At 43.9% G+C, this 23624-nt stretch overlaps 1 protein-coding gene across 4 annotated transcripts in view; it reads left to right on the top strand.

The window, feature by feature from the left end:
• Positions 1-23624, top strand: part of ST6GALNAC5 (ST6 N-acetylgalactosaminide alpha-2,6-sialyltransferase 5) — a 215778-nt gene that overhangs the window by 41955 nt on the left and 150199 nt on the right. The window lies entirely within an intron of this gene.

The raw sequence follows: 23624 nt of genomic DNA, 5'->3' as shown, positions 1-23624 counted from the left end.
GTGCTGAAAAACACATCACCCAGTGCAACTCTAAAAATAGAAACATTATGGCAGATAAAGGCCAAATGGCCCATCCAGTCTGCCCATCCGCAGTAACCATTATCATCTCATCCTCTCTCTAAGAGATCCCATGTACCTATCCCACGCTTCTCTGTCTGCACCACCTTTTCCAGGAGACTATTCTATGTACCACCCTTTCTGCAAAAAAAGTATTTCCTTAGATTACTCCTAAGCTTGTCACCTTTTAACTTCATCCTAAGCCCTCTCATTCCAGAGCTTCCTTTCAAATTACAGAGACTCGACTCATGCGCATTTACATTAGGTAGGTATTTAAACGTGTCTATCATATCTCCCCTCTCCTGCCTTTCCTCCAAAGTACACAGATTGAGATCTTTAAGTCTGTCCCCATACGCCTTATGATGAAGACTACATACCATTTTAGTAGCCTTCCTCTGGACCGACTCCATCCTTTTTATATCTTTTTGAAGGTGCGACCTCCAGAATTGTACACAATATTCTAAATGAGGTCTCACCAGAGTCTTATACAGGGGCATCAATACCTCCTTTTTCCTACTGGCCACACCTCTTCTTTTGCACCCTAGCATCTTTATAGCTTTCACCGTCACCTTTTCAACTTTAAGATCATCATAAGAACATAAGAATTGCCGCTGCTGGGTCAGACCCGTGGTCCATTGTGCCCAGCAGTCCGCTCACGTGGCGGCCCTCTGGTCAAAGACCAGCGCCCTAACTGAGACTAACCCTACCTGAGTACGTTATGGTTCAGCAGAAACTTGTCTAACTTTGTCTTGAATCCCTGGAGGGTGTCTCCCCTATGTAATCTCGACCAGGTCCCGCTCTTCTGTTGTACACACAAGTTCTTCACCCTCTAAACTATACCGTTCCTTCGGGTTTTTGCAGCCTAAATGCATGACCTTGCATTCCTTAGCATTAAATTTTAGCTGCCAAATTTCAGACCATTCTTCAAGCTTCAAAGTTGGGCACCATTTAAAGAATAGCTCTCGGTGCCAGGAACCACCCTTACGTTAGACATGGCTATTGACACCAACTGAAATGTGGTGTAAATTCTTGCGCCTAAATTAGGCACGGATCCCCCCCCCCCCCCCTTTTTCTGTAACCGAGTGCATAAATTGCTGGGATGCCCCGATCCACCTATGATCATATTGTAGCTGCACCCCCTTTTTTGGGAACTGTGCATAAAAAAATCACACGCAGATCCTGCGCCTAAATATGTGCATGCAAATTTTAATTAGTTCCAACTAGCCCCAATAATTGCTTGTTAAGATCCCAATTATCGGTGCCAATTGGATCATTATTCAATTTAATTGCATGCACAATTTGTAGCACCTTTTATAGAATTAGGCTGTTAGTAGGTTAGTGCTGCAAAAGCAGCTATTGGGGGGAGGGGAGGGTTGGAGGTGGAGTCAGCATTTGGTTGGTTAAGTTGCAATATTCAGCCAAGGTAAATGAATCAATAGCACTGCAAAAATGTCAGTTCTATCCAGTGGTATAGCTTGGATGGGAGGTGCCTGGGGCAGTGCCGCCCCCCACCCTCTTCTCCTCCCCTGTAACCCTTTAACTTCCCCAACACAAGCAGCACCTCTAACTTGCTGCCTGCGCCCTCTGACATCACTTCCTAGTCCCATTAATTTGTACAATCCATAAGAGATTAGGTATTTATGCAAAATCTGATTAAGTGCAATTAAATCTATACAGATGTTATGTGAGGCTTAAAGTGGGAATTATTTTTCTTTTTAGTGTTAATAGGTACTGTACCTGCACATTGATCTGTACCATGGTGGGTAAGGTTCTTGTTCAGAGGAGTTTTGAAGCTGGCTGTGAGCACTGATGATTTGAGTGGTATGGTGTAGGGTCATATAGAAGTTAAGAACAGAAGAGTTGCCATACTGGAACAGAACAAAGATCCATCAAGCCCAGAATCCTGTTTCCAACAGTGGCCAACCCAGTAACAAATACAGGCAGTCCCCGGGTTAAGAACGAGTTCCGTTTTATAAACCGTTCTTAAGTTGAATTTGTAAGTAACTCAAATCCTAGCATTTTTCCAACCTTCTACACCTCCTTGAGGCCCCTCTTGCATCCCTTTCCATCCAGCCTGCTGTTCCCTCTCCACCACCACATCCAGCATTAATCTCTCTCTTCCCCATGCATCTCTACCTCACTCCTCTCCCACCATCATGTCAAATAATCCCCTCTCCCTCCCTATGCCCAACAATTCTCCTATTTCTTCATTTTCCCATGTGTACCATCTCTCTTTCCCTCTCACTCAGGCACCCAATTCTCCATTTTTATTCCCTCCCCCTTCTCAGCATCTCTTTCCCTCACTCCCTCCATTCTTCCATCCTATGGCTCATGCTCCCCTCCATCCCTTCATTCTGTGTCCCAAGCTCATGTCGCCTCCTTTCCATCCTTTGTCTGAAGTTTGTGCTCCCTCCTTCCCGAGTCTCAACATGTGCCCCTCTCACTCTCCCCCTCCCTCCCTCTCTCCATTCTATGTCTCAAGTACGTGCCTCCCTCCTGTGGGTGTTTACCTTCTTCTGGCCAACTCCCTCCTCCTTCTAGCTCCAGTTGCTTCTCTGTACAAAGCCACGGGCAGCGGCTCCTATGTGCGTCCTGCAGCTGAGCCGGAAGCCTTCCCTTTTCAGTTGGTAGGTCAAGACAAGTTCCATTCACCTACAGTAGGTATTTCCCTGTTCCCAGAGGGCTCACAATCTAGATTGTACCTAAGCAGGTTAGAGATACTCCTACCCCATTGAATTGCCTGTCTGGGACATTCCACCAATATCCAGTGACACTTAATCAGATGGTGCCACTGGATGTCCCCTCTATCCATCTAAGATGAAACTGACTTTGTGGTGGGAGGTCTAGGGACAGAGTCGCGGTGGAGCCAGCACTTCCACAAATGGAAGGAAGGATTTGAGCCTGGACCTTGGTTGCTTCGCAATTTCACACTCTAGAAACTGGGCTCTACACTCTGACTTTAATACTTCTTATTAAGTACTAGCACTGACAATCAGTTGATGTACTATAGATCAGCAGTCTCCAACCCAGGGTTATCATATGGCTCCAGAAAAAGGAGAACGGATTCAGACATCCGGGTTTTACTTCCATTTCTTTCAATGGAAGTAAAACAGTAAAACCCGGATGTCTCAGTCTGGCCTCCTTACTTCCATTGCTTTCAATGTCTTAATCCGTCCTTTTTTTTCTGGAACCATATGATAACCTTACTCCAACCCTGTTTTGTAGGCACATCTAAGTAGTCTAGTTTTCAGGCAATGAACATATATGTGATATATTTGCATATATAGGAGAACTAGTATACATTGCATCCCTAATTGAACCAATCATCCAATGCAAGGCACAACAGTTTCAGAAGGCTGCCATTGACATCCTGTAATTTGTATGGGTAAGAATCATACCAGCTGTGTGGATGTTTTACGTCTTTGAATACTCTCGGTATCGGATTTACCTTCCTTATCACTTCATCTCGCTCTTCTCTCAGCTGCGATAGTGTCAGGAGATGTAAGAGCAGATGTGAGAGGCAGATACGGTATTGAGAGCAGCCAGGCACTACGAGAGCTATGAAACTTAATTTGGAACTGGAATAATTGTCTTCTAAATATAAAGGGTATTATGAGTTTATGACTGATGAACTAGGATAGGCTTGCATGGTAGTCTTGTCCACAAAACAGGCCAGATTTTATTTATTTATTAGATTTTATAGCCTGGCCTTCCAGAAGAGCCCAGAATGGGTTACAAGTTTACATACGTAGTATAAATTAGAGAAGAAAAAGCACAGACTTCTTGCAGTAGTAGGGCAATTGTCATACACGGAAGGATAAATCTGAAAGGAGTGTTTGAATTATTTACAGTTGCACATCATTTTTAACTGTTACGCTCAAGATAACATAGATGCTGGGCTTTTACAGTAATAGGGAAAGGGAACTGTACACTATTCAAAGCTTATATTCAAAGTGGTGGACACTAGAGAATTAAGGGACTTGCCCAGAGTCACAAGGAGCAGCACTGGGATTTGATCTCGCAACCTCTGGGTACCAAGGCAGCAGCTCAACCAGTGAGCCACAGTGAAATCTCACAAATAATAGGAATTTGCTCACGGGTTGAGATATATGGGGGTTCTGGTCTGACTTAGCTTGGGGACTGGAGCAGTCTTTGTACATTTCTCCCTCTGTATTCGTGGTGTCAGCATTCGCGGTTTTAAGCTTGCTGGCTCCTCTCCCCTCAATTCTGTCAGCTTGCATAGAGAAATCGCTGATTCCAAGCGTTTACACAGAAAAATCGCTGATTCCCAGCCCTTTCTTCACTGTGTTTTGCCTCCCCTTCAGGAACAGGCCAGGTTTCCCACCATGTTATTTGTGGTTTCACCATATTCACGATGGTTTTTAATAGAAAACAGCGAATAACATATGAAAAAAGTTATTCGCGGGTCTGTTAATCCCCTATCACAGCGAATACGGAGGGAGAAGTTTAGACGATATTAGATAAAAAGATGGGTTTTTATCACTTTCCTGAAGTTAATTATTCCTGCTAGTGATCTGACAGTAGGCAGGATTTTATTCCATTATTTTGGTAAGACTCATTTTCGGGCATTTTTTAGCTGGAGGATTCTTGCCGGTGGAATGGCAAGCCTTCTTTCACCTTGTGATCTTAGAGGCTGGTGAGGGATAAAGGTTGATAATTTTTCTGACATGTAGGCTGGGACCATATTTTCAAAGAATTTGAAGGCTACTGTCAGGCTATAAAGATACAGCGGTTTTGAATAGGTGGCCCTCCTGAAAATGCATGAGAGGGATTCTTTGTATTCAGTCGAAGTAGGAGGCATGCGAATCTCTGTCATGCATGTTCATTGGGTATATCTGAAAATCTGGAGGGCTGAACTTGGTTAAGGCCACTTAGAGTAACAATATGAACATGCTCCTTCAGAATACGGCTGCATTAACATACATGGCAGTACAAACTTAAAGGGCGTTTGTAATATACTCTCTTGGTTGAGGTTTTTATTGTGGACAGTAAGTTCTGGAACAAGAGGAATGCATTTCTGTTCTGCCAAGGTAACTGCTGGCTGACTGGATGGAGATGATAGAGACTGTGGTGCCAGTGATGTATTCTGTGGCCATGATCAACATATTTATCAAATATACATTTCAGTAGTTTTCCAAAGAAAGCAAATTAGATTTCCTTGCTATGCTGAGCAGATAAGGAGAGCTGTCACTTAAACATATAACTAGGCATGAGGAATTTTATACTTGAAAATTCAGATCCAGTCCGATGAAGTTAAATATATTTTATTGTTTCTCCTTTATAAGATTCACAGAGAGACAGCACACATGAATACTGCCAAAACAAAACTACTTATTAACCATGTTTTGCTGTCTTACATTAATGTAGCTTTCTCTGCTGGTTAGCAAAGAAATTGAAAAGTCTGCTTAGCATGGCTATATGCTAAATCATTTTATATAGGGTTACCAGATTTTCCTGAAGGAAAATCTGGACCCATGGACACGCCCACAGTCTCACCCAGTCCCGCCTTGTTTCACCTGCATCATGCCCCGGTCTGCCCCTCCCCAGCCCCGCCCCCAGACGGCATCCGCGCATGTGCAAATGCTTCCTCCCGATGCAATTTTGACGGGAAGCTTTTCAAAACCTGCACAAAGTGCCCCCCCCCGGACCCTAGATATATCCTCGAAAAGGAAGACATGTCCGGGGGAAATCCGGACGTCTAGTAACCCTAATTTTATAACATGTTCACTGCATTTCAGTCTGAGTAGCTATGTTTCTTGTTGGCACAATAGTGAATGGTGTTGAAAATGAGGGTTTGAGTTTGGAAAAAGTCTATATTGGGTGGGACTAGTTGCATTTCAGTGTTAAGAGCTGCAGGAAACAGCTTAATTGTTAAAGGAGTGAAAGTAATAAATTCTATAATGTTCTTACATTGAACATCTTCCTTGCAGTTTTTCTTAGCAGGACTGGGAGGAACGGGTAACCTGCTTGGCAGCAACAATGCTATGGACAAAATGTGGGGAGGGGGAGAAAACAACCCTGACTGGATGGACCATATTGGTCTTTGTCTATCATCATTTATTGTGTTCCTACGGGGCCTTTCTACTAAGCTGCGGTAGAGGTTTCTACCACGACCCGGGGTGCTAAATGCTCTGACCCTGCTCAGATGCACATAGGGAAGGTAAATCTTTAATAAATGGAAAAACGTTTTAAAGACGGTATAAGAAAGGAGTTATACTTTTTCTTTTTTGGGGGGGAGGGACAGGATGTCTGAAAGTTGAATTTAGCCCTTTGACCTGTCAGCTATGAGCGCAAGAAGGTGAACCAACAGAGGGGGCCAGGTATTTAGGGCTCCTTTTACAAAGGTGCGTTAGGGCCTTAATGCCCGGAATAGCGCACGCTAGCCGCTACCGCCTCCTCTTAAGCAGGCGGTAGTTTTTCGGCTAGCACACGCTAATCCGGTGCATGCACTAAAAACGCTAGCACACCTTTGTAAAAGGAGCCCTTAGTATCAAGGAATATTTTAAAGGCCATCAGAATTTCAAAAAGGTTTAAGGATTAAAATCTTACCACTTTATCAAACCTCTCTATTGGCATTTTTTTTTTTTTTTCAAGGTTTCATGTTGCTTTTAACACTTTTAAAGCACTATCTTAGCAAAGGCTTCTGCCATATATATGCCATTTAGTTGAATCAGATAAGTATTTCAAGCTAACGTGCGTTTTCTTTTCATCTCTAGGGCAACTTGTCATGACTTTAAGGGCTTGAGATTCTCAAATGAATGTCAGTTCTTAAAACTGATAATCGGTAAAACACAAGTGTGGAAAAGCTCCATAGCAAGTGAAAATAGCTACTTTTCACCCTTACACTTAGGGATTTTTCAGTAGCGAGGATTATTCTTGTCTATCTCGTCATTACATCCTGGGGGCTAGGATTTTCATTCTTCCATGTAATTCCCTGGAGCTCTGTTACCCAGCATACTGCTCCCATGCCCCAGAGTGGGAATCTCTTGAATTCTCCCACTTCCCATTCTCTTGTTGGGACTCTGTGTTCACAGCCTCCTCTGGGTCAATAAATTCCTGCAGCGGGACTGTACTGAACTGGAATTACACCCTGTGCGACCCGCCTCCTGCCGCTCCCACCACAGCCAAGTAGAGAAGATAATGAATGGGAAGCAGTTAGAGCTCGCTCGCCTCGATTATGCCCTGTGAAGCCGCATCACAATCACAGTCCTTGGTATGGAATGTCCTCCAGCCTCTCATTACATGTTCAGGGTATCATGATCCCTTGCTGCTATATGTGACAGTACACTTCCTCTGTCTTGCTCTGGACCACATTGCCAGGTCACCAGAAACAGCCAGACACATACCATAAAAGAAGACCTCTATTATTATCTAATATAGTCTGCTTCTCCACACAGAGCATTACTTCAATTCTCTGCAAAATCGGGGACTTTCATTTTTATCCTTATCAGCAGGCATCTCTGAGTCTAGTTTAGATTCTTTACAGCAACCCATAAACCTTTTTGGTTACTATATCTTGTTCAGGCTCTGCATCCAGCCTGCCAAGGTGGTAGCCTTCAGCTTATCCATAGATAGCTTATCCAAGTTCTCCATTACCAGGAGAAAGATTTTCAGCCAGTCTTGGATTTTTGACAACTGTATCCTGATGCACTTTGGGATATACAGGCAGTCCCCGAGTTACAGACGCCCGACTTAAGTATGATTCATACTTAAGAAGGCGGTCGCGGCTTCATTTGATTTCACAGAGCAGTATTTCCAGTGGCACAGACACCGACACTTCTCCTGTAGCAGATTCTGGAATGATGCATGGCCACATTAAGAACAGTGTGTGGTTGTGCATGTTGTACCTTAGAGGGGACACTTTTAGGGACAGTCGTCGCTTTTGTCAGCTGGGAGCAGAGGTAAGCAGCAAGAACCTGAAAATCTGCAAGTTCTGAGTTACATGTAAATCCGACTTTAAAACAGCTTAAAAATGTATTTCGTTCTTAACCTGGGGACTGCCTGTACTACATTGATTTAAATTGGCTGAATCGGGGTCTACAAAGATTTCAATGTATCAGGTGGTACATTCAAAACCATGACTGGCCAAAAAGTCTCCCTCCTGGAACTGGGTAACTTAGCAGCTCTGTTTCTGGGCCCTCTCCAGTGAGGGTAGTGCCTTTCCTGGCAATCTCTCAGTTCTCTGACGCCTGACTCTCACAGTCATTTCAGGAGATTTTTCTATATAACCTGACCTTTCCAAAATCTAATTTAATTTAAACAGACATTTATGTCCTGCCACAGGGTTTAAGGTGGGTAAAAAGAAAATGAAAGATCATACAGTTGCAAAATACTAAGCATAACCAATACAAGTGCAGTCTCATTTTAGAAAGGATGTAGAAGTCAGCATTGAGATGGCCAGGTTAGGATGTCTCAAGTTTTACCAGTATTTCAGAACAGAATCTGCAAACATAGAGTCTATTTAAAAAATAAAAAAAAAATACAGGAGAAATGGATATTTATGTGCTAGGTATAAACATTCATTGTAGAAACATATATGATGAACATTTCAATGGGTTGCAATCCAATACATCAATATGGAAGTGCTGGCATTTATGTGTACGGTTATGTTGCAGAGCAGTGGTTCTCAAACCAGTCCTTGGGGCATGCTCAGCCAATCAGGTTTTTAGGATATTTATTTATTCAATTTTCTATACTGTTCTCCCAGGGAAGTTCAGAATGGTTTACATTTATTTATTCAGGTTTGCAAGCATTTTTCTCTGTCTGTCCCAGTGGGCTCACAATCTATCTAATGCAGTGGTTCCCAACCCTGTCCTGGAGGAACACCAGGCCAATTGGGTTTTCAGGCTAGCCCTAATGAATATGCATGAAGCAAATTTGCATGCCTATCACTTCCATCATATGCAAATCTCTCTCATGCATATTCATTAGGGCTAGCCTGAAAACCCGATTGGCCTGGTGTTCTTCCAGGACAGGGTTGGGAATCACTGATCTAATGTACCTGGGGCAATGGGGGGATTAAGTGACTTGCCCTGGATCACAAGGAGCAATGTGGGTTTGAGCCCACAACCTCAAGGTGCTGAGGCTGTAGCTTTAACCACTGCACCATTCTAGAAATCAAAATGATGTAGAAATGAGCCAAGAACAGGGTATTGTGACATCACTGATGAGGTTGGCTCTTAGACATTGGTGGAATGAGGCATTATGATGTCACAATAGCAGCTCTGCTTATCAGAAACTGAAGCTTTTCACACTATTTATTCATTCAATTTTCTATACTGTTCTCCCAGGGGAGTTCAGAATGGTTTACATGAATTTATTCAGGTTCTCTAGCATAATTCCCTGACTTTCCCAGTGGGACAACAGTCTATCTAATGGGGGGGATTAAGTGACTTGCCCAGGGTCACAGGGAGCAATGTGGGTTTGAGCCCACAGCTTCAAGGTGCTGAGGCTGTAGCTTTAATCACAGTGCCACTCTAGAAATCAAAATGCAGTAAAAATGAGCCAAGTATAGGACAATGAGACAATGAGCCAAGTATAGGACAATGACCATTGACCCATGGCTGCAGGTACAGTTAGGAATCCTCCCTGTAATGTTTCAAGGCAGAGTACAGGAGTGGTTTGCTATTGCCTTCTCCAGCACAGTGTATGGCTCCATTATGTTGCTGCTGCCTGACATAGGGCCCTGAGGCCTACAGTGCCTGGCATTCCCCACTAGTCTCCCGTCCAGGTACTAGCCAGGCCTGGTTTCTGATAGCAAGAGTGGGCTTACCAAGGGCAGCCAGGCTGTAGTGAATGTAGCCAGGGTAGCATGGTGCCTAAAACACAGGTATCAAGGAACATGGTGCATGTCGGTCATGAGTTAGGGGCTGTGTATAAACTTGCACCTAGCAGTGCCTAAATTGGATTTTGACGGCAGAAGGCAGCTAAATCTTAGGCGCCCCCCTATTTACGCTAGGTGGTGGTTGTTTTTTTTTGCCTAAATTCCAGCACCTAAGTCCAATTTAGGTGCCTACATGGAAAACATGCCTGCAATCCACCCATCATCCACCCTTCCTTAACTACACCCACTATCTGGTAAGTGCCTTGGTCTAGGCACCTAGCTGAAAGTATTAGGCGCCTACCGAGTGAAATGCCTAGAAAGCAATTAATTTGAATTTAAATCAATTAATCTTGTTATCAGAGCTGATTAAACTGTTTAATTTAAAGTTAGGTGCCTAGATTGGCTAGGCGTGCCGATGTAAGCTCCTAACCGTAGGGGCTTTTTTTACAAAGGTGCATTAGAGCCTTAATGTGCGGAATGGCGCGCGCTAAATTGCCCCGTGCGCTAGACCTTAACGCCAGCATTGAGCTGGCGTTAGTTCTAGAAGTGTAGCGCGGGTTTAGCACCCGATAAAATCCTGCATGCGCTAAAAACGTTAGCGCACCTTAGTAAAAGGAGCCCTAGGTGTCTTTTATAGTGTCTTTTATAGAATCTGGGCCCATGTGCCAGTTTTAATTCCTTAAACTTAATTCTTTGTACTATCGGTAGGTAATGATAGCTTTTATACAATGGTGTTATATCATCATGCTTTTTAAAGATTGCCTAATAAATTAAGGCTGTATTGCAGTGTGTCTCAAACTTTTAGCTCCGGTACATTATAATTGAAATGATAAAATTGCAAAACCAATAAAGAATTAAATTTGAGAGCTATTTATTTAAAGTTCTTTAAGCTATGTATGGGTACTTGTAACAATGGTGAAACTAAAGTAGAATAGAATTTTTAATCACTGCAATGGATGTGCTTGTTTTTGAGTGCAAATTAACTCAAAACGCGGCTCGATAGTCGACAAGCAAATATGCATTTCATTGTCCACCATCTGCTGTCGTTCTCTTTTTTTTATTTTTTTTTAATTTAATTTCTGTCAGAGCTGAAAATCCAAGTTTGCAAAGATAAGAAGATCCAAAAAGTAGCAAAGCCTTGATTGCTTTGTTGCTCAAGATAGGATAACCACGGCATAAAGAAATAAAAATAAAATTACTTGTCATTAGTTTTCAAGGACCAATCACATCAAAGAATGATGCTTGTCTGGTGCTTTTAACCTTACACATGCAGACGCTCATAACATCGACAGACTTGCGTATGCAACGCACACCTCATCTATTCTAGTGTACTGAATACTTAAGGGAATTTTTAAAAAATAAAGTAGAATTTTGGAATCTCTTGTGGCATACCCGGAAGCTCTTCGGGGCATACCACTGTGCCATGGCACACAATTTTAGAGACACTGCTGTATTGTGTAGCTTTTGAAGTCTCTTCAAATTAGCTTGAGATATTCCTGCATAAGAACATACGAGTAGCCTTACTGGAGCAGACCAATGGTCCATCAAGCCCAATAGCCCTTTCTCATGGTGGCCAATCCAGGTCCCTAGTACCTGGCCAAAACCCAAAGAGTAGCAACATTCCATGCTACTGATCAAGGGCAAGCAGCGACTTCCCCCATGTCTTCCTCAATAACAGACTATGGCCTTTTTCTCCTGGAAATTGTCCAAACCTTTCTTAAAACCAGCTACGTTAACCTCTTTTACCACAACATCTGACAATGCATACCAGAGCTCAACTATTCTTTTGAGTGCATAGACTATATTTCCATAGCTAAGTTGTAAGATTAGTAGGATATACAGCATTACTGTATTTTCACGCATATAAAGCATGCGTTATACACAATTTTTACAAACCGTGCATAACCTTGCGCGTTATACGCGTGAGCGCATTTTACAACTTTTTTTTTTACATAGTTCACCCCCCCGACATCTGATTCACCCCCCCCCGCAGGACCCGCTCGCACCCCCACCCCGAAGGACCGCTCGCACGCACCCGCACCCCCACCCCAAAGGACCGCTTGCACGCACTCGCACCTGCCCCGCACCCCCACTCCGAAGGACCGCTCGCACCCCTACAGCCTCCTGACCCCTCCCCCCCATCATGTAGAAGCTCCTACCGTCGTCCTGCTGCTTCCTCTTCCGGCGGTCCCGGCCCTTCTGTGAGCCCTGCATCTGCGCTGCTTCCTCTTCCGGTGGTCCCGCCCTTTCTCTGACATCAGAGAAAGGGCGGGACTGCCGGAAGAGGAAGCAGCAGGACGACGGTAGGAGCTTCTACATGATGGGGGGGGGGGGTCGGGAGGCTGTAGGGGTGCGAGCGGTTCTTCGGGGTGGGGGTGCGGGTGTGAGTGCATGCGAGCGGTCCTTCGGGGTGGGGGTGCGTGTGCGTGCGAGCGGTCCTTCGGGGTGGGGGTGCGAACGGTCCTGTGGGGGGGGGGTTGAATCGGACGTCGGGGGGGCATCAGGCTTTCAGGATGGGGACAGGACTTCAAGGGGGAGAGGAGAGTCGGGGCAGGCGAAAGGAGAGTCGGGGTGGCCAGAGGAGAGTCGGGGCGGGCGAAAGGAGAGTCGGGTGGCGACGGGAGAGTCGGGGCGGCATGCGCGGTATACGGGTGTGCGCGGTATATAAAAATTTATTTAAATACATTACAGTTTCCCGCGTGCTATACCCGTGTGCGCGTTTTACACGGGTGCGCGGTATATGAGTGAAAATACGGTAGTAGTATATACAAGATTAGTAGTATAGTTACAGCTGTAACTAAAATCTTGATTACGATGATTCCCAGTGGAGTCAGTGCAAACCCTATTAATTCAGCTTGCAACTCAGTGACCTATGAGGTTATTCATTCCACTTAAGAGATCCAGCAAAACCTCCTGGATACTCGGAAGTACTGTTCCTGAATGTGAAAATGTGGATTTCATTTACTGCTCTAAGGAATGGAAACACCGACATATGCATCTTGTCTATTGTATATGATAGATGCATTATTTTGATTATTTGATGGCTCTAGATTACAGCAATTCATTTTCAGGAAAGGTGAGTTTTTATCACATCTAATTCAAAAGTATAGCAACTCGACTAGCTAATCAGATGTTTACAGCTCTGCACAGTAATCCTAAATCTAACCATTTCAATAGAATTCTGAGGCAACGCAGAGAGGTTTTGAGATTTGAGTGTTTTCTATGTCATAAAAGGAGATTTTACTCAGTGCATGCTAAGAAGCAGTAAAGTACTACAAAGGAATTCAGCATTCCTGATTTGCATTTCATAAGACACAGTCAGAGGTGTATGGAATGCTGCCATGATAAAAGCTGTAGCCTGACTCTTTTGAAAGTTTTTTCTTGTGCATGTGAAGTACTGAGCTGGCTTGTTTGTGGATATCTGGCTTCTTTGAAACCATCTGTATCTGTAGCACTAGCCCCGAGAGAAAGGTGGCACCATCTCATGCAGAATAAAGACATTGTCCTCTAAGTTGGTATGTCTCTGGGCCTCTTCTGATGCAGGCTAAAACCCATCTTTTGCAGGATGTTTTTAATTGTGAAACTCGATTCAGCTATTCAGTACCCATGTTTATTATTTGTTTACTGTTTATATAAAGTTTCTATACCACTACTAATGACTGGGGAGTCAATTCAGAGCAGTTTATAGCAATCTTGTGCTTATAGAATAGCGCATAATTCACTTATGTGTATAAATTTCACTTTTCTATGCGCTTATGCATGCGAGATGCATTTAAGTTCACACACCCACTTACAGAATTGCCTCTTTAGGCTTCATGCTGTCTCTGATGGCCACCAACAGATCAGGTTGTTTTAATCCAGGGGTGTCCAACCTGCGGCCCAAGGGCCGCATGCGGCCCTGTGAAGTATTATGTGTGGCCCCGGTCGAGAGCGATGCAGTGCTTTCCTCTGCTACCCCCGGGTGTTTACCATCTTGCCGGCTCCCTCCTCTGTCTTCCTGCAGCGTTTGCACGGCCCCAGAAACTTTTTTTTTTTTTTAGCCAATGCAGCCTAGGGAAGCCAAAAGGTTGGACACCCCTGTAATCATTCACATTATGAGGGGGGGGGGGGGAGTTATCAACATGAGTTACATAATATGTTACTGAATTGAAATGGTACTTCTAGTTCACAAAATTCCACATAAGTGGTTCAATGCAGATTACAAAAGAATTAGCCAGGAAGAAATACTGGGAAGAAGCACTTTAAAATTTAATTCATTCAATATTATTTTATAAGATATTTATTAAACAAATAAGTTGTTTTTTGTTTTTGTTTTTTTGTTTTCTCAGGGTTTCCGCAGCTTGTTGCAGGTTGCATCATGTCAGGTAGAACCGATGTTTCAGCCATCATGTTGTGGCTTTCTTCTGAAGTTTGCCTTTATATAGTAGGTCCTCAAACCTAATTGGTTGAGGTTTGAGGTGAATGTGGCAGGAAAGTCCATTGGTCACCAATTTGAATTTTGGTGGGAAAATCAGTTGGTCTCTTTTTCTCACAGAATGTGACTAACTGACTTTCCCACCAAAATTCAAATTGGTGACCAATGGACTTTTCTACCTCATTCACCTCAAGCCCTAACCATTCAGGTTTGAGGACCTACAATTTAAAAACAAACTGCAGACCTCGCAGCATAATCTGAAGAAAGCCACAACCTGATGGTTGAAACATTGGTTCTGCTGAACAAGCCGCAGCGAGATCCAGAAAACTGCAACAGATAAGTTTTTTCATTTCTTCCTAATTTACTTCCAGTTTCATATCTGTTGGTAGCACATTCCAGATTACAGCTGCTTAATATGAAAATAAAAACTGTGTATCCATTTATAGCGAAGTTGCTTTGTAAATATTTCCAGCATGAAGATTTTTGTTTGATTTTTCTATACCATTCTCCCAGGGAGCTCAGAATGGTTTACATGAATTTATTCAGGAACTCAAGCATTTTTCCCTATCTGTCCCAGCAGGCTCACAGTCCATCTAATGTACCTGGGGCAATGGGGCCATTAAATGACTTGCCCAGGGTTACAAGGCGCAGTGTGGGTCTGAACCCACAACCTCAGGGTGCTGAAGCTATAGCTTTAACCACTGTGCCACATAGATTTTTGGTCCGATTGATATAAAACCATTTTACTGTTGACTGCAATTATTAGTAACTAGTGAGGGGGGGAGGGTCTTTTACTACAGGTTACCACATGTTATCTACCACAGGATCCATTTTATTCCTGCAGTCCTTGCTGCAGATAACATGCGCTGATCTTAAATAAAACGCCTCCTAGGTCTTATGGTGTGAGATGAGACCTGTACTAAAATAGCAAAATGAGTGCTAAAATAACACATCTTAATGGTAGCCCAAATTGATAACTTAAGTCCCTAAATGTTGCTTTCTCATTCCTTATGAGGGAGTAGGTGGTATATGGCTGGGTTCCATAGGATCATTCCCTCACTGAGGCTGAAATTGAACCACCTTACAGCAGGTGGCGCTAACCTGAGTCGGAGGGGTGGGGCACAGGCAGGGGGAGGGGTAGTTTATTATAGAGGCCCTAAGTCAAGAGGTCTGTAAGTAAGGTTACCAGATGTCTTGGAAAACCTGGACGTCTTCTTTTTAGAGGACTGTCCAGGCTCTCAGATGGGCTTTCCAAAACCCGGCATTTGTCCAGGTTTTGGAAAGCCCCAACAAGCTCTAGCCACATCTGGCGTGCCTCTGAGCATGTGCGAATGATGCCACACCCATGTGCGGATGCTTCAAGCCCTCCAAACGTGGCCGGAGCTCATCCGGAAGAAGAGAGGAGGCTTTGTGAGCAGAGCGGGGCGGGGCTGGAGGCAGAATGGGGTGACTATGGTAACCCTATCTGTAAGGGAGTGGCAACTGAGGCTAGAGTACCTGAAAGAAGTGCCAGGGAAGAGAAGTAGCCAGAGCTAAGTGTTTTCCTGGGGCTGGAAACTGCAAGCAGTCAAGTCAGCCTCCAGGAGCTAATGATGTATGGACAGTAGACTGCCAGGATAGGGGAGTATTCCTAAAGAGGGAAATTCTATAAACGGTGCATACGTTAATTGAGAAATGCCATTTTAAATGGCAAACGATGTTAAATTTAAAGAACCTACCAGCGCTTAAAGATGCTTGATTCGCACCTAATGCCATTATAGGCATGGCTAACACTGGAAGTGATGTTAGGCACCGTAAAGCACCTATGTAGGCGTGACTCATGGCAAAGATAAGTGCCAGAAATGAAGGCCTTGAAAACCCTGGCCTACATTTCCGGCACCTTTCTTTCCTGGAGGTGCATGATTGACAAACGATCGGCAGACGCTCTTGAGGCGGCTGCTGATATCGATGCTGTATAGAGAATCTGGGCCACGGTGCGTAAATTAGATGTGTGTCCAGAAGACCTGAGTGGCATTAGTTAGAATGTTTGGGCCTGGGTAGGAGGCAGCCCCATGAAGAGGACTGATTGAGACTGTATTGAGCAGGAAAGCCTGTGAAGTACCAAAGAGAAACGGAGATGGGACTTGTATACCGCTTTTTTGTGGTTACACATTTGAAGCAATTTACATATATGCAAGTATAGGGTTACCAGATGTCTGGATTTCCTCTGACATGTCCTCCTTTTGAGGACATGTCTGGGGGTTCAAATCGCGTGGGGCAGGGAGGAAGTTTGCACATGCGTGGACTTCCTCCCTGACCAACAAGAGCGGGGAGTGGGACTGGGGCAGGATTAGAAAGTTACAGGGCAGGGATGGGCGGGCCTGGGGGGGGGATGGGTCTAGGGGTCCGTATTTTCCGATTGGAAAATCTGGCAACCCTATAAAAGTACTTCTTATGTCCCTGGGGCAATAGAAGATTAGTGACTTAGGCTCACAAGGTGCAGCACTGGGATTGATCCCATAACCTCAGGGGCACAGAGGCAGCAGTTCTACCACTAGGCTCCTCCTCACCACAGAGCTGACTATAACCCCTATTTTGGGTACATAAATATTTTTGACTTTTAACTGCACCTTGTATACGAGCCTGCCACACTTCTATGAAGTCCTACAGCCAGCCACGAGCTACGCTGCCACATTCCTTATCTGTACTTTTTGTCTGTCTCAAATAGATTGCCAGCTCTGTTGAGCAGGGATTGACTGTTACGTGTTCTGTACAGTTTGGCATCTGTCTAGTAGTGCTTTAGAATAATAATAAGTGGTAGTAGTAGTAGTAGAATGTACTATCAACGGGCCTGTCACGTTTAGAAAATAAAATGAGGAAGCTCTTTTCAAGAATGAGTCTGAAATGTTTTTAATTGGGTAAATTGCCACTTCCTCTGTAAGCTCCAGTAAGTTCCATTCATATTGAGCTGATTTTCATGTCTACGGTAATGCTTTGGGATTTTTGGCTTTAATTAGTCACCCTTCCAAACCCGTTCAAGCTGAGTTGTGCGAGTCTGGACACAAGAGGCTTATGAGTAAGATGGTTTATTTCCTTTACAGACTGCTCTTAACGTACAAACGTAATGGAGCAGTGTAAAATAAAATGTAAAAAAATAAAAATAAGTAAAGTGGCAAAGGAACACTAATATATAATAGTAAAGAAAAATAAGAGAAAAAGTAAACATTGACTACAGCTGTCTGCCCTTGGATCCAACTACATTGGCTGTGATTGATTACTGTAGAGCTTCTTGGAGAGAGAGGTTTTCAGGGATGAGCAAAATGTCAACAGTTCAAAGATTCCGGGCCTCTTAGAGTCTGTGGGGTAGGTTTTGAGTGCAGCGCAGATGGAGTCATGATTTTATGTAAAATATTTTTTAAAAAATGTCTCCCCCTTTTATTAAGCTGAGGTCGAGGTTTCTACCGCGGGCTGAAGCGCTAAATGCCCCAATGCTGGTGTGACGCTCATAGAATTCCTATGCGTCGGAGCAATGTCGGAGCATTTAGTGCTCTGGGCTGTGGTAGAAACCTCCACCATGGCTTAGCAAAAGAGGTTCTTTATGCGTAATATTTTATGTAAAACTCATACATGAATTCACACATACTTTAGGTGTAAACATTTACTGCATAAACTAATGGTATGGAAATTCAGTAGCGTAGTAAGGGTAGGAGGTGCCCAGGGCGGTGGTGCCCCCCGTACCCTCCTCTCCATGCCTCCCACACCCTTCTCTCTGCACCCCTGAACCTTCCCTGCCCCCCGCTCCTCCCCACTCTGCACTCGTGCTTTCCCTTCCCCCACGCACCTCTTAATCTTTGCCAGTATGAGTAGCTTTTCTCCAGCCTGCTCCTTGTGCCAGCTTTGGATTTCCCTCTGATGTCACTTCCTGGCTCCTTGACCCTGGAAGTGATTCAGAGGAGAACCAGGCTAGCACAAGCAACAGGCAGAAGTTGCTCATGCTAGCAAAGATCTACAGAGGTATGGGATGAGGGGAGGGATGACGTGAGCGTGGAAGGGGCAGGGTAGAGAGGTTCTGGCGCCCCCACCGACAGGGCATCAGGGAAATTACTATGACATTAAAAGATATACACAAACTAAAAACACTGCACACCACCAGTCTCAGAAGCCAGCAGTCTTCCTTCCTAAAATATGTTGTCAGCTGTGTGATAGCACTGCCTTGACAGGTGAAGCAAAGAGGCAATTGCCCCGTTGTTCCACATATCACCGTGACCTGGGTCTGTCTCTCTCTCACTCACTCGCTCTCTCTTTCTCTCTTTAATGCAGCACTGATCAAAAATTCCTCTCCCATGGGTCCAAACACCCTCACCCCGTAGGTCCAAACATTTCTCTCTATCCATGCGCCAGCGTGTCAAACCTGTCTCATTGCTGTCCCCAGCAGTGTTGCCAGATACTTTTTTTATAATCCCACCCAATTATCTTAATTAAGGCAGTCCAAAATATCCCAGTGTACAAGAGGGTGCTGAAAAGTTCTCAGCCCAACTAACTTCAGTCGAGACAATCTCCATCGAGGGCCATACACTTGGTCCAGCGAGTTTCTAATTTCCCTTCAGCGCTTTTCCGATGGAATGAACAAAGTGGAATGCTGAACTAAGTGTAAAGCCCTCAATGGAGACTGTCCCAACTTTGTTGGATGGGCTGCAAACTTTTTCTCTTTGTTGTGTTTCTCTTTTGCACAATCTGCACGTGCAACCTGTCTCTTTCCTTCATTGTACAGCTCCTGTCCTGTCGGACCCTGCTCTGTCTCAATGTGCAAATCCCTCTCTTTCTCTCGAAGTGCACTTCCTGCGCTGCCTCTCTCTTTTCCAGTAGTGCAGCTAACGTGCTGCCTGGCTGATGAGTGTTGACAACATCAGAGTTGGAGCTCAGCCCAGGAAAAGGCTAGGCTCTGATTATGATTGACTGTGGGGAGAGGGCGGGCAAGGGTCATCATTGCTGAATGCCAAGCTGACTTGAGAATAACGTGCCATGATGCAGCACAAACTACTGCACAAAAATCTAAAACCAGCCCAAAAAACCGCAACCTGCAGCTACTCAACGTTTCACGCAACCAGGGTTCCAAAGTAGCCTAATTGGGCGAGAAAACCATGGATCTGGCTACTATGGCAGCCTGCCCTTGATCCTTTCCTCTACATCTGGGGTGTCCAACCTGCGGCCCAAGGGCCGCAAGTGGCCTCGTGAAGTATTTTGTGCGGCCCTGGTCGAGGGCGATGCAGTGTTTTCCTCTGCTGCCGGCTCGCTCCTCTGTCTTGCTGCAGTGTTTGCGCGGCCCCAGAAATTTTTTTTTTCAGCCAATGCGGCCCAGGGAAGCCAAAAGGTTGGACACCCCTGCTCTACATGTTCCTCCCCCTGCTGATACAATTTCCTGTTTATGCAGGGGCCAGAGGTGGCAGAGGAAAAGTTCTAGGGCAAGCTTGAGATAGTGTGTTTTGATCACTGCTGCTGCAGTGAGACAGGTTTGAAGCACTGGGGCATGGGAGTAGTAGGAGAAGTGTTTGTATCCAATTGTGGGCGGGGTGTTGGACCTGTGAAGTGGGGTGTTTGGATCCTTGGAGGTGGGGGATCAGAAGTGCTCAGAAAAGAGGAATGGGGAATGCTGCAAACAACGGAAAGAAAAACTGGTAGTGTCACAGTCTGAAAACTTCAGGCGCTAGGTCTGAATTTTTAGTCACCATGGCGATCTGGTGTTTGTCGAGCCCTGGCTAATGGTATGTTTCAATATATTGCATGGAGTCGAGAGCTGCCATTTTCCAAGATGGTGATGCCAAAGGCATGAAAACAAAAGTGTTGTCCTACTGGGTCAGAACAAGGGTTCATCTAGCTCAGTATCCTGTTTCCAACAGTGACCAGTCCAGGTCACAATAACTGGTAGAGTCCAAAAAAGTAGGAAAATACCATGCTACTTAATCCCCCGTGATAAGTAGTGGCTTTCCGCAGGTCTACTTTGATAACGGTTTATGGACGTTTCCTCGAAGAATCTCTCAAACCTTTTTTTTAAACCCTGCTATGCTAATGGCTTTTACCACAAGCTGTATAAAAAGGGGTAAGGTGTTCCAGAGGGCAGGGCTGAGGTAGAAAAGGCAAGAGTCACAAGAAATATACAAGCAGAGGTGTGGAGGGGCAGAGAAAAGACGACATCCTGAGATGAACAAATTGATCATGATGTAACATAAGGTAGCAGCAAGCAGAAACAAGAAGCCAATGTTGGGAGATCAGAAAACGAAAGAGATGGTCAAAGTGGCAGGCACTGAAGAAAAGCTTGATGGCTGAAGGATAGAAAAGCTAAAAATGCTCCCCTTTATCAGCACATAATGCTTCAAAAGATGTCTGATGTAGCTTGTCAAAGTGTTCTTTCCAGAAATAGTATTATATTAATTTTCTGTATGTCATTAGCATAGCAACATTTGGGATTGTTATAATTATTCTAATGAAATGTAATGCATTTTGTAAAGTTTGTGTCTATAGAGGATTTAGGTTGCCCATGGCTGCAGAGGTCAGGAATAAATAGAACCTCAATAATTGTGCTCTGCAGTCATAATACCCAAGGGGTAAACTCTGAGAAGAGGAAAAGCTATGAAGTGAATATCTATGCAAGCCATGCGCCCATCAGGAAGTTTGCTGGATGCTGAAAGAACAGTCAGCGTCTAGGAGAAATTCTTCCCAGAGAAATAATTTGTTTTCCAGTCTTTTATTTTCAGGGAGGTATAATACATTTTTAAATGTTGTCTTAATGCCAACATTTTACTAATAATTATGCCTATGAATCCAGCATCAATTAATGAACAACTGTGATCCTCAGAATAAACATTCTTTTTCTATGGGCATTCGATTTTTTATTTATTTTTTTTGCTTTGCTCTTTAAGAAAGTGGTTTTTAACCAGGAATGTTGGATTTTTGTGAGCCCACATTAATTCTTTATGCTGCTTGCATATGGATGCTAATATTAAAGGTTTAGTTAGGGTGGATAGATTTTTGTATCCCTTGAGTTGAAGGAGCAAAAGAGAAATGTTTAAAAGATCCTGGGAAGTGACTATTAGCTGCAGATGTAAATAGAGGAATTTCCAGTAAAGCAGCAATGGAACAGCCGGCAAACCCACCACCCTTCATTCTGCAGGGCTAGCTTCTTTGAGGCTTCTATCTAGCTCCTGTATTCTTCTTTGGGATCCACTATTAACATGCTTGGTGATTTTACTAGTATAATTGCATCGGTTTAAGACACTTCTGCCAGACTCTGCAGAAAAAAATGCCAGATTTAGTCACACCTCCAGTGTTGGATAAGGAAGCTGCGCCCCATGGTTGAAAGATGTTTCTCAGTCTGGCAGAGATTCTCATTCTTCAGAAACGCAGCAGTGAAAAAGCTGCTTGAGTGACAGACTGATCCATTGGCTCAACTTGGTGAACTGTGGGTTTTTCAAAGAAGATTCACACTTTCTTTTTCCCCTAATTGTCTCACAAGGGGCTTCATTTACAACAGTTGATGATACCGGCTGTCAGAGCTCAAAGTGGCACATACAACTTGACAATAGATATTGTGAATATCTCCAGAATATTCCTTGTTTATTATGTATACTGGCCTGTTTGCTATAGACCAGGGATCTCAAAGTCCCTCCATGAGGGCCGCAATCCAGTCAGGTTTTCAGGATTTCCCCAATGAATATGCATTGAAAGCAGTGCATGCACATAGATCTCATGCATATTCATTGGAAAATCCTGAAAACCCGATTGGATTGCGGCCCTCATGGAGGGACTTTGAGACCCCTGCTATAGACCATTGAACATGATATATGATCATGTGTCTCTCCTTAAAATATATATGAAAATTCTCAAGCATCAGGGCTGGCTCAAAGGTACTTGGCACCATAGGCAAATCTTCAGTCATGTGCCCCCCCTTTCATGGCTGAAGGTCCTATCACTACAACCCCCCCTTCAATATCTTCCTTTCCCCTCCCTATGACCCTCTAGTTACCCTTCTTCTCTCTATTTCCACAATGAATATGCATGAGATCTATTTGCATGCACTGCTTTCATTGTATGCTAATAGAGCTCATGCATATTCATTGGGGAAATCCTGAAAACCTGACTGGATTGTGGCCCTCGAGGAGGGACTTTGACACCCCTGCTCTAGAGGGAGGCCGTGCATTTCTCTTAGCCAGAGCTTAGGGTGGTGTCCCAACAAACACACTTTAATTGGTTTTAATTTAAGAAGTTCAATGGAAGAGCAAAAAGCCTTTCTTATAATTATATTTCATTTGCACCAATATATACACCGAAATACTTAAAGAGGGTATTAATCTCATACAATATATTCCATGTGATAGTACCCCAAAACTCTCCTGTCACAGCCAGTACCCCTTACAAATTCTTTCCAGCAGATCCTCAGCGGTGCCACTTTGGGCTCAAAAGCTTTCACTGTCCAAAGCTTTATGTATCTTGTTGTCACTGGGTCTTATATCATTATTATTTAATAGGTAAGTGGGGAGGGAGTTTTTAGAGGTTTGAAGATTTTGATAATCTGTTTGAAGCTTAGCATTGAGTCTGAAGTAGAATTTGCATATTAGTATGAGTAAGAACTGAAGACTTTTTTGCTTCCTTAGGAGTTTTACCTTGAAAAACCATTTGGCGATATATGTTGGTGCAATATCCCTTATTTCCCAACGCATAGGAGCTTTCACTTATACATTTGCACATGTATTCAGGTTACACCAGGGGTGGGCAACTTCGGTCCTCAAGGGTCGGAATCCAGTCGGGTTTTCAGGATTTCCCCAATGAATATGCATGAGATCTATTTGCATACGTTGCTTTCAATGCATATTCATTGGGAAAATCCTGAAAACCCGACTGGATTCCGGCCCTCGAGGACCGGAGTTACACGATCTTCAAAGATATGGCACTATATATGTCACTCTCTTAATGAAAGTTTTCAGTTCACACTTGTGTTTAATTTTTGTTGTTGTTGTTTGTTTTATTTCATACTGTAGAATCCTTGAGAAAGGCTTGTTAGCTGAAACACGGCCAGTGGCGGTCCATTAGTTTTTAATTGTTTGATGTGGACATATTCCAATCACTGTTTGAAGATATTTTGAAGAAATAAAGGAAAGTCAAGAACATTGTGCTCTTCCACAGTTTGTTTTTTTTCTGGGGTGCAATATTCCTAGCCAGAGACCACAAGTTAAGTACCTGCTTTAAAGCTTTGGAGGGGCATAATCAAAAGATACGTCTAAGTCCTTTTTGGGCCAAAGTCACTAGTCACCCAAAGTCAGACATAGGAAAAGTCCA

Source organism: Geotrypetes seraphini, chromosome 12 (genome assembly GCF_902459505.1).
Source record: "Geotrypetes seraphini chromosome 12, aGeoSer1.1, whole genome shotgun sequence".
NCBI lineage: Eukaryota > Metazoa > Chordata > Amphibia > Gymnophiona > Dermophiidae > Geotrypetes > Geotrypetes seraphini.
Note: the sequence above shows the minus strand (reverse complement) of the source record. Positions and strands in the feature narration are given on the sequence as shown.